The sequence below is a fragment of the Channa argus genome, chromosome 20 (assembly GCF_033026475.1).
Source record: "Channa argus isolate prfri chromosome 20, Channa argus male v1.0, whole genome shotgun sequence".
Classification (NCBI taxonomy): domain Eukaryota; kingdom Metazoa; phylum Chordata; class Actinopteri; order Anabantiformes; family Channidae; genus Channa; species Channa argus.
Window position 1 is genome coordinate 5,013,670 of NC_090216.1, and position 11,585 is coordinate 5,025,254.

The window sequence follows — 11,585 nt, forward strand, 5'->3', positions numbered from 1 at the left end:
ACAAACGGCTCTTATAGCTGCACATAGAGCACACAGACACATATGAACAGTTTCAGTGCCTCACTCAGCATACGATGACTCAGAACCAAACACTGTGTAGCTGTGTGATCTGAGAGCTGAGCAGATGTACTGTGAACAGGATCTGGGCACAAAAACGACGGCTGCACGGGATACAAATTGCATTGTCATCTCTTGTCCTTAGAAGGTCGGGCAGATGGGGAACTGTTGTGCAAGTGTCTGACTGAGAGAGCTGCTGCTGCTGCTGCTGCTGCTGGACTGTTTGTTAGTTAGTAGCTGATGTCCTGTGACATTTAGTAAATGACGCCCAAAAATTTAACTGCCACACATACAAAAGTAATCTCCACAAGAAAAAGTAAATTACCCATCTAAGACCCACTGCTGTCCTGGCTCCTGTGCTGCAGTGAGCACAGAGGAGTGAGCACAGGAGCCCAGTGCCCCCTTGTCTGCAAAGTCAAACAAAGAGCAACTATGTTTCACAGACAGTTCAACTGCCTCACTGATCCAAACTCCCCCCCTACCATGCTAAGCAGAAGAAAATGATGAGCCCACCCACCAGACTCCCACCTCAGAAAGTGATATCATACCACCGTCCCACTGTGACAATTATGGTCGCTGCATTTCAACATTACTGTTCCTCCCTCTACATCCTCCACCCTGTTTTGCAGACTAGGATGCTGTGGGAACAGCCTTTATGGGCATTAAAAGATGAGGAGACGCTTTAAGAGCCTTTTGGAAATACTTTGGGATGAGAGGGCCTGAAGGACTGGGAAGGCTCAGGTGAAAGTGCAGAAAGAGGATGTGAAGATGAAAGACACGAGGACGAAGAGACGACAAAAAAATGGGCAAATGGTGTTCACCATCGCCCCCTGTTGTTTATACGTAGGCATTGATGCAACCTTGAAACTTTTCAGCCACTTAATGTAGGAAATAAGGACGTTTACAGAGACTGGAGGTTCTCTAGATAGGACTGACATTAGAAACGAGTCCAAAATAAATGGAAGATGCAGGGAGAGGCTAGATACAAAGGGGGGGACATGGGGAAAGATGGAAAGACAAATAGGAGAGTGGATGTGAGGAGCAGAACATTTCGTGTTCATGCTTAAAAATTCTCTGCTCTGATTTGGCTGAAAATTCACAGGAGCTCATGTTGTTATCCCACCTGTGCTTAAGTTGAAATGAAATGGTTCCTGCTTTTAGGGGAGCTTGAAGAACTGTTTATTAAAATCCACATCTGTGCTTTTGAACAGATAGATCTCATAGTCTGGGGACTTTGGTCACTTGTTCACTTAATCAGCCTTTGTTGTTGTAGAAAATTAGACATGAAGCAAAGCAGGACAAATGTAATTTCAGCTTCCTAAACTCTTGTTTCCTGAGTCGAGAACAATCGTACTATACGACAGCAACATATGTCTGGTGCACTTTCCTTTACTGCTTTGTCGTTAGGTTGTTGTAAATGTATCTTGGCGCATTTGCCTCTGTCAGCACAATTAAAATAAGTAAATGTCCTGCTTTGATAAGTGCGTCTCTCACTGAGGACATCGTGACATCCTGCAGCGTTCATTCTTCATTCCGTCTCTGTCGTCCTTATAAACCTCTGTTGCCCCTTTTTTAAATTTAGCACAGCATATTTTCCCTCCTGCTAACTTCTCTCCTTTGGTTAATGGCATGTCCCCCCAGCCTTTAAAGTGAAATTACATCCCCCTCTGGCAGCACACCGTCTACGCCAGTCCACGTTAGAGCAGTGCTCATGCACAGTTCCAGTTAAGCTTGTGCACTGCTTTGGCACTTTGAACTACTTGAGAGGAGAGAAGATTTGGGTCTGACATCCTTTGCTTCTCTCACATTTAAAGTTTCTGTTTACACATCTTTTACAGTTTTTTTTTTTTTTTTGTTGAACAACCCAACATGTTGATCTCAGCTTCACTATTAGTTTCGCAAAAGCTTTAAGGAAATAGTAATAAGTTTGATGGATCCTCAATGCAGCTTTCATATCTTTGTGCCACATATGAAGCCGGGAGATGGCTTAGAGCTTAGATTGGCAAACAGACCACCTGCCACCCTGCTGACAATAAAATCTGTCTGCACATTTAAATCTCAGCACTCTACTCGTTATATCTAGTTCATGTAATATGCACAAAAATGGCAACATGACAGGTTTTAATGTGTGCTGAGTGCTAATGGATCCAGCACAGAACTCTTTACACTTGTACAATGCTATACTGCAGTAATGCCCGTACACGAGAGTGGACTCGCTGGTGATTTCTCATTCGACTTGTGCTCAGTGCTGCTCAGCTAACATTTTATTGTTACGACGAAGATGAAAGCCTGACTTCATGTCTCTGGAAGCCTAGTGTGATTAAAAATCAAATGTTATAGAAAACTGAGACTTGGCTTCAGAGGCATTAAAACCTCCTTTACAGCTTTACATGAGAGTGACAACTCCAAATCGTTCCACTGTGTGTGGTTTCAAATGAGCCGCATGTTGTTGTCGTGCATTACACTGATGAGGTTATATATATATACTCTGTGTGTGTGTGTGTGTGTGTGTAATATATATGCTGGATGTTTTTATTTGAACCCACAGGCTGAGAAATGAAACCTTTGCATTGGGGATGCTGTAGCCAAATGCGTAAAAAAGGAGGGTTTGTGTGTGTGTGTGCAGCTATTTTCTGGACATGTTAAAAAGAAGCTGCTGCCCTTGTGACCTCATAAACACGCACATCAGTGCACATTGCAGACACACCCACTCACTTTAAATGTCAACAAATGACCATTGAATCTCAGCATCGCCGCTGCTGATTTGGATACAGTGTTTCTGCTTCTAGAAGTCGGAAAAATGTTTTTAAAGCTGGGGCTTTAGTATCTACTGTTGATAGCTTTAGGAATGCTGCTGGGCTTTATTGGTGCCAGTTCTGGTAACACCCAAAGCATCTGAAGCATGCCAGGCTGGGTGGGCTTGCCATTTATAAATACACCCCTCTAAACGAGTCCAAAACTCACACTGTGGTTTCAACAGCCACGAGAGTTCACCACTCAGATATTACTGAATGACAGGGAGGCCCGGGTTTGCATTTGTCATGTACTTATATGTGCATGTGTCACGGCGGCCGCTCAACAAGATATCAGACGAGTGGCTGCTACAAAAAGAGTTGTTGTGATTGACAATCCACGGTTGTGTAATCCCAGGCCGTGAAACACCATCCAGGACAAACGTCTCACGTGCAGACACGTTACGTGTGTTCATGTAGTCGTGGGCCACATCTACGTCTTTTAATGAGAACAACGTAATTTAAAGGCAAGGTTTTAATTTCGTCATGCAAAAAGAAAACTTCACAGCACAACTACACCGTGGGAAAAACACCATCCTCCACATTAGTGTGAGCATTATGTAGAGAAGGAATTCATATACCTGTGAGTAATATTTCTATACATCTGCAGCGAATTGCAAAAAAATCGGAGGGACCATATTCAAGTGGATGGGTGCACATGAGCGTGGGTCCCAAATTAAAGGCTAGTAAAGGTTGACCCCTTTACAGGTTAAGGAACCTAGTTGCAGACAAAAATGTCGGACTAGCAATCTTGACAGGAGTCACCCGATATTAGCCAGAAGTCGTAAATCTTGCCAAAAACTGCTGACTGGAAGGGGAACGTGATTAGGATTAGGCAACAAGGTCACGTGGGTGGGGTCTGGTAAAGGCATCTGGTCAAGCCAATGAAGCCCAGACACATTATCTCATGAATGAGTTGACAACTTCCTTTCAAGGTTGAAACGCAATCGCTTTGTCTCCCACTCCCTGATTTTTTTCTGCACCCAGATGCTTGTTCTCTTCAGGTACAGATATATATTTTTTTAAAGATAAAAAGTTGAAGGGGAAGTTGTGCTTCCTTCATGGGAGGGGCTGATGCGAACAGGACAATCCATTAGCTGCACAGAAATAAAACACAGTTAACAAAGGTTTGTAGACCCAGAGATGCTGCTCCCTGCGTTTACAAACTGCTTCTGAGCACTGGTATTATTAGACATAGAAGAGGGGAACTTCCTCATCAATATAAAATAGAATCTTCAAACAATGTGCAGGTTTAATATGCAGTGTCTGAATTCATACACTTGGGGACATGCTGTAGGCTTTGAGCTACAACCCCTAAACACACCGCAAAAATAGCTGCTGGGTTTCCGGCCAACGCGTCGGTGACCTTTTGACCTTTCTCAGCCTGGCTGGGAATGTGCAGAGGTGAACATTTAGGACCTCTGGGTGCATTCTGGCTGAGCAACACCTCAGGCAGGTTTGAAAACACATTATTCACTTGTGGCATGTGATGCTTGTTCAGCGAATGGACATTGTAGCCAGCGTTTTAATATATTTTATACGTGTAGTGTGTGTAGGTGTAGTGAGCTGCAATCACACCTCACATCTGACACTTGTGGGATGAAGTCAGATGTCTCCAAGTGGGTCTGTGTGCACTTTTGCAGGTATGTTTTCTGCCACTTGCATATTTGACAAGAAGCTTTCTAGAAATGAGAAGGATTGACTCTGATCTCACGCCCTGAATTCCTCAGTGTTGGCAAACCAACATGTTATTATGTATAATATATTATTCAAATATATAAGTAGAACTGTCACCCTTTTAAGTTATAACCATTGTGCTCCATTGAGATATTCAAGTTATGGTTCTTGAGCAAAGCTCCCGTTTGTCCCTGAATGCTCCCTTGTCTGCACCAACTTTCCACTATCCAGAAGTGTCCTAACTGCCACTTTGCACTTAGAGACGCCACTTTTTCCATCGCTAGAGAGAAGCACGCAAGGAGCCAGCAGTTTTCGGGAGAGGCATGACCAGGAATGCCAGCTGGAGGTTTGGTGATTGACTTAATGGCTCCCCAAGCTGCCAATGGCTGTGGCCGCTGTCGGTCAACACTGGGGCTGCTGGGTTTGCCAAGTAAATGTTAGGGATTATGTACGGAGCCTATAAGTGTCCACACATGCTGCTTTTCTTTGCATTTCTAATGTGCTAGAAATATACCAGAGATGACAGTGTTTGTTTTAACTCGGTAGGTCAGTGTGTTCAGGTATAGCATCATCTCAGAAGTGTCTTTCCTGTACGCCGTGTGCGGAGCCGCACACTACTGAGGAGGGGGAATGTAAAGAGAGCCCAGAAGGGACAGACCTCCTTTACATGGAACGGCTTTTGGCGCAAGCCCAGTGATTCAGCTCCATCCTACAGGAAATCCCTGCTCCAGAGCGAGGCTCGGGACTTTCAACGTGTTGTTTTCATTGCCTATACGATGGGGAAATAGATATTTCTATAGCAGTTTTCAGTGTACACATCGCTCATGTGTCATACATTCAGTTGCAGAAACGGTTTCACTTTCATTTGCTTTTGCCTTTTTGTACAGTTATGCTTTTATTTGAGGTACGCAAGCAATAATTAAACCGCCCCTCAGCTGTGTCAGCACACAGACGTGAGCCGGCATCATTTAACAAATCGCGACTGATGGTTAAAAGCTGAATGTTCAGGAGAATCTATCACGGAGGGTAGGTTTTTTTTTTCTGTGGTGGAATAAGTTCACACAACTGTCACAACTACAGCCCTTGAAATCCTGCAGCTTTGACCATAGGAAACAGCTCCTCACGCTATGATCAGCCACTTATACACACGTGCATACACATCTGGCAAAAAACAAACAGCAGAGGGAAAAGGGAGGTACAGATGATGGAGTAGTGGTATCCGTCCAGTCCGTTTCCTCCTGTGTTTTGTTGAAAAATGCCTCTAGATCCAACCCCAGTATGTCCATTCAGACTGAGAGCCCGGGCAGGGTCATGCCCGCCATTTGATTCGTGTAAATATCTCCACCACCAACTCATGGAACAAAGTTGGAGGCAGCCGCGGGCCCGTTTCCTCCTAAGCATCCTTCTGAGGAAGGAAGCTGACCCTCTCCACCCTGTACGAGGGTAAATCCCACAGGGAGGGAGAGAAGGTTGTCGGCCCGGATCCTTCGACTGACAGCAGGAAACGTTGGGAGGAAGCGGAAAGGAATTGTGCATTTTTGTTTTGTTTTTGTTTGTTTTTTTCTTCAACAGTAGCAGACGGGATGTGTTGTGTCAGAATGATGTTTTGAAGCCTACGTGACCTCACAACGCCCACTGACTAATCACATGACATCTGTGCTACTGTGAGCGTTTCTAGCAGCCCTTTGTTGCACCAGGCTTTATTGTATAGACTTATTCATCTATAATAATAAGAGTAACTCTCCCATTTTAAAAGCAAAAAAGCTAGTAGGTGGTATTTCCTTCCAGAAATAGTAGTGCCGTAGGCTTTACCCTGGCATGTTTTCTCAAAACAGAGGTAACAACCACCTCTTTATGTCCACCACACCACATGTTCATATTATTATAATCCCGTTCACCCCGTACATTCCACTGCAGACCAGCCACACTGCACACTACAGTGTGTTTCAGCCCAAACTTCTTCTTCTTCAGCCTTTTATGTCACGTTGTTTTGAGGGTCAGAACATAGTAATACATTTCCCAAACGTGCTGTTTCCCAAGTCTCTTTGAATATCTTCAGTGCTCAGTGACTGTTTGAGGCCTCACTCTTCTATCACTGGGCTTTGCTGTCAGGTGAACGTTGTGTGGCATCACGTACTGGCACAGCTTTGTAGCAGGTTACCTGATGTCGTTACACGCAGCCTTTTGTCCGCTCTGCAGCAAATATTGACGGGCATCTCTCACCTGCTCCCCCTGTGCCCAGTCCGTCCCCACTGGCTACCCCGGTTAGACGTTTACTGCCGCACACGTCATTGTATTCACTGTTGCTGAGGTGGTCTTTTCTATTCACTGTTGTTTTCACTGTTGCTCCTAATTGACACTTTGAAGTCTGGCTCCTGTCTCCAGTTTTTATTGCAAGTGTGTTCATATTACTCCTCCTGCAGTGCACAGGCACCTCAGTAATCTATCCACGTTTATAGCCAGTGCACGTTAATGAATGGTTAAATCTCTGTACTGACCCTGACCTCCACCTTTTGCCGCTCAGCACAGAGCGATGTTTAGGTGCTGTGCATTAACTCACCTCCAACATGCAGTAAAAAGAGGCGAATGAAAACACCAGCTCGCTAACTGTCACCTGTAAAAACCTCCACCGTTATTGAAAATTTTCCCGCCTGGTTTCCTGGTGGTTTAAGAATTTCCAGGGAGACTTTGGCCACGAACTCAAACCTACATTTCTGAACTTTTAAACCACTGAAGGTCCTCAGTGTAGTCAGCGTATTTTTTCCCTCGAATATGCTGCGCTCAGCTAAAAGTGACTGCGATCGCCTGAGGCAAAGAAAGACCTATTAATTATAACGTATGAGAACCAGACCTTGGGTCTAGACTTGATGGATCTTTTCAAACAGCCTTCAAAATCAACTTAATGTTGATGAAAGTTATTAACAGAAACATTTCAATCCTTTTTGTCCATTTTTGCAGGCACATGAAACAAACGAAGCTGTATCCTCTGTAAGACATGTCTCCCTTGTGTCCTTGTTTAGTGGTGTCCTTTGCAATAAGCTCGCTCACATCGAGGCTCTGGCTTCATTATGTGCCCGTCGTGGTTTGTTTTGGAAAGATTAATTAGCTGCTTTAGACTTGCTCAGCTGCACTAAAACTAAACATTTAGCTGTTTGAGGTACGTGTGGTTGGCTTTCGACCCTTTAGTGATGGTCTGTACTTGAAGCTGGTTTGTTTTTCTCAGCCCACGCAGTACATTTACCCTATAGGCACAGTTTTCACATATAGAATAATAGTTTTTTAAAAAAAAGTCATATGTACACGTATGTATCACATGCAGCCTCGTGGGAAGCAAAACCAGAGCCAAAGACAACCGACCGAGACGAAATCAAGTCCAGTCAGTCCAGCTTGTTATTCTATGAAGTTCCACAGCTTTATGTGCACATAAATGACACAATCTACACATTTCCTTTGTGCTGCTTGCTTCTGAATACAATTGTGTCTCATTACAGGCAATAATGGTGGATTGCAAGGAATGTGGGCCTGCTCAGACTAAACAAGACCAAATGATTGCTGGTAAGTCTGGAAAAGATTTTCACTGTTTGTTCTAAGGTGCATTTAAGTGACGCTGCATTAAAGGACTCAACATAAGAGGTAATCTGCAAAAATCACTCCACCAACGCTCTGAACCTAAATTACACTGCACCAACCTTTGCTTCCTATATGTGAGAAGGGTTGCAGGCTTATGCAACTCTTATTGTAATAACAATCCTGTGTAATAGATAGTAAAGGTTTCCAGGATTAGTTGTTTTCATTAAACAGCACAGTTTTTATTGCATTTTGTTCCTTATAGCAGCAGTTTGAATTCATACTTTGTGTGTGTAGAATTAAGATCAAGCCCCACAACATACATGAATTGTGTTAAGTTACACTGAAACCGTTATTTTTTTCAGTAAATGGTGTTCGAGACATTTAGGGAAAACATTAATTGTTTTATTTGCTCTAAAAACAGTAAAATGGTCAAAATATTTTAGTTTATTTGTAAAGATCTGTTTTCTCTTTGACATGTCTTTAGGTTAATCACAGTCGTCACTACATCAGTCTAAAGTCTGTTAGGTGGGAATCAGCGGCCTGGAATGAATAGTGGTCACAAACTGACCCCAACAATGATTTGCTTTACTCGCTTCTTCTTTAAGCTGAGAGAAGCACAAGCACATATTCAAAAACACATTTATAGAGTCATGCTTGTTATAGGAGCCAGAGAAATGGTCAACAAATGGGGAAAATTAACTTAAGCACAGAAATAGCTCCATCAGGTGGTTATAAATGGATACTACAATTAGAAATTTAAATAAAAAAACGTATAAAACTGAGCTTAAACTTTTACAGAGTTAAAGGTTAAAACTAAATAAAACTCAAATTTCAGTGCATTTGTATAAATTATTAAATTAACACTAATTACATATTGTGCTGTTGTGACATTTAAGATGTAGAAATACTGTTTTGTGAATTGCAAATGTCAGTTCGAAAACACATTTCTCTGCAGTTTTTCATGGTCTTAAATACAGGTCAAATATTTAAAGTAAGAGCTATTATTAAATAGATCGTGTATTTGTTGCAGGGCTCTTTGAGATCGTATTGTGTAAAGGGGCAGGAATAGTGACGCAACTCAATAAGCCAGTTTTACCGAACACAGCATCTGCCCACTGCTCTGTCATGATACACACAATCATTCAGGAAGAAGCAGCATGAAACCGCTGGTCTCCTCAGTGACTGCGTTAAATCAATATCGAACCTTTGTCGACTGCAATGAAAGCTTTATTGCTCAGCAACACACAGTACGAGAGCTGTAGAACTATATTTTAAAAGAGGACTTAAATATTATGGGGGAAAAAACAGTGGAATTGGTTGTTGTTATGAATTTACTGTTTCTATGATAAATAATCTTCAGAAAACAAAGTTTTTATTTGAAAGAAAAATGAGTGACGTATCTGATCCAAATTCATATATTCAACAGTGTATAGTAAACGGAGAACATCAAACTAAATCAAAAGCGGGGTAAATATTTACAGTGCAGCACAGTGATTCTGTTTTTCTTTCTTTTGGTGAGATATTTCATTTCACCAAAAAAATAATAAATAATGCTCCATGTGCTCGCACCAGTGAGTCACCGCTCTGATCCAGCCATTTGTCCTCCTCCAGACACCGAGTGAAACAAAGGAGATACATTACTGAAAGCACAATTTAGAAATCCTCTTAGCTGCCCATGCAAAATCATTTTCTATGCTCTATTGTGTTGATGACAAGCCATAAAGGGGTAAGATATTAGCCTCCGTGGTCATTAGGAAGCCTTTAGTGGCTTTAGTTGTGGAACACATATACAGGCATAAAAAATGTGTTGTTAATGAGCTCGACAATTCATGTGACACAGCACTGAGGGAAATAAAGAATGCAAACGCTCGCACCCAACTGTAAAAAGTAGTAGTCCAATGCAGACCATTTAAAATTTCCCGGAGCACGTTTCAAATTTGTGGTCTTGTTTTTACAGGCGTTGCAAATGAGGATTAGAGGCCCGTGAAACATTTGTCCTGCAGACCTGTCTCAGGGATCCGTTTGAGCTCGGTGTATTTGCAGGGTTCCAGATTGGAATAAAGGTCCCCTGAAACTCTTCAGTACCACCTATAGAAGCTGGGAGTGAATGCAGTTTGACTAGAAACACTTCTCAACTTTCCCCCAACCATCATCTAGGTTGAAACTAATTAATTATTTGATAAATTATAACGTTACAAACCTTTACCACAATGACAGCACTGTGCATTAATTTCATTGCGTATATTTTTTGATAAGATTTATGCATTTCAGGCCAACAACATGCTAATATGCAAGTCTCCACCATAAAATTGGTTCTGCAGAAAATAGTCCTGTAATGAAAACTGCATGTACATACATGAGACACCAGGGGGCAGTAGTAGCACATACAAAATCAGAAAAAGTATTTCCCTTCTTTTATGCCAAGCAGGAGAAAGATGCATCCTACCTGTACACATTTACATTCAGTCACTGGGCAGATGCTTTCATCAAAGCAACTTTCAGGTGAGGCAGGGAGATGGCACTGAAACCCACATCCCTGCTTTTCTTGATCAAACTGAATTTGCTTTAGCACGTGGTGGAAGAAGTATTCAGATCATTGGTGATATAGGGTAATAACCAAGTATATTTAGTAAATTGAAAAACTAAATATAAATCTACTAAAGTATTTCTATTATATGCTATGTGTTTGAAATCCATAGTTAAACTAGAACTCAGAGCTTTTATATTTAACAGTATTTTCACACCCTGGTATTATTACTTTATTTTTGTAAACATTGTGAATACTCCCACTTCTTTTAATCACAAAAGTAGCAAAACCAAAAATCTAAAAATATCCCATTCCTGCTTTTCAGATGTAACATAGGTGAAAGAACTGAACTGAACCTGAAATCACGGGCAGAATGCAAACTTACGGTGGCGAGACAAAACTGATTTGAGATAGTATTTTAAAACTTGCCTTGGATCTGAGCTCATCATGCTTTTTTAAAAAAAATACACATCCAATGAGGATAAATGTTAAAATAAAGAGCCATCTGTTTATACAGCAACAGTATTATCAACAGCGAAAAAAAAAAAAAAAAAGAAAAAAATTATGCCTGAACAGAAAGCAGTGTTTATCATTAATGCATCATTTACACTGTTTCCTCACAGATGCAAAATGAATTGGATCATAGAAATATAGGTTCCTGCTTGTAGATGTTAAACTCAAGAAGTGGTTCAAGCTTCTTGAGTTTATCAACCTGTTCAAATCAATTTCAGCCTGGAGAGCTTTAATGAGGTAACAAGACTCATCTGCCCCTGATGTGAAATCTGTCGAACAAGGAGCAGGCTTTTATTTCAGGGTTATTTGTGTGAAGTCCCTTTAATTGCGTGTTTGGTAAACTGTGAATGGGGCTGGAACCCTTCTTCCGTGGCTCCTCTCAGATTTCAACAAAAATGTTCAGCCTATTTTGGAAGCGTAATGAATATGAATAAACACCCGAGCCGTCG

General features: G+C 41.8%; 1 long non-coding RNA gene across 1 annotated transcript in view; it reads left to right on the plus strand.

The window, feature by feature from the left end:
* Positions 1-8,655, plus strand: part of LOC137105325 (uncharacterized) — a 104,362-nt gene extending 95,707 nt beyond the window's left edge. The window contains exon 3 of the long non-coding RNA XR_010911795.1: positions 8,018-8,655. This is a non-coding gene — a long non-coding RNA (uncharacterized lncRNA). The remainder of the gene's footprint in view (positions 1-8,017) is intronic.
* Positions 8,656-11,585: the final 2,930 nt, after the last annotated feature.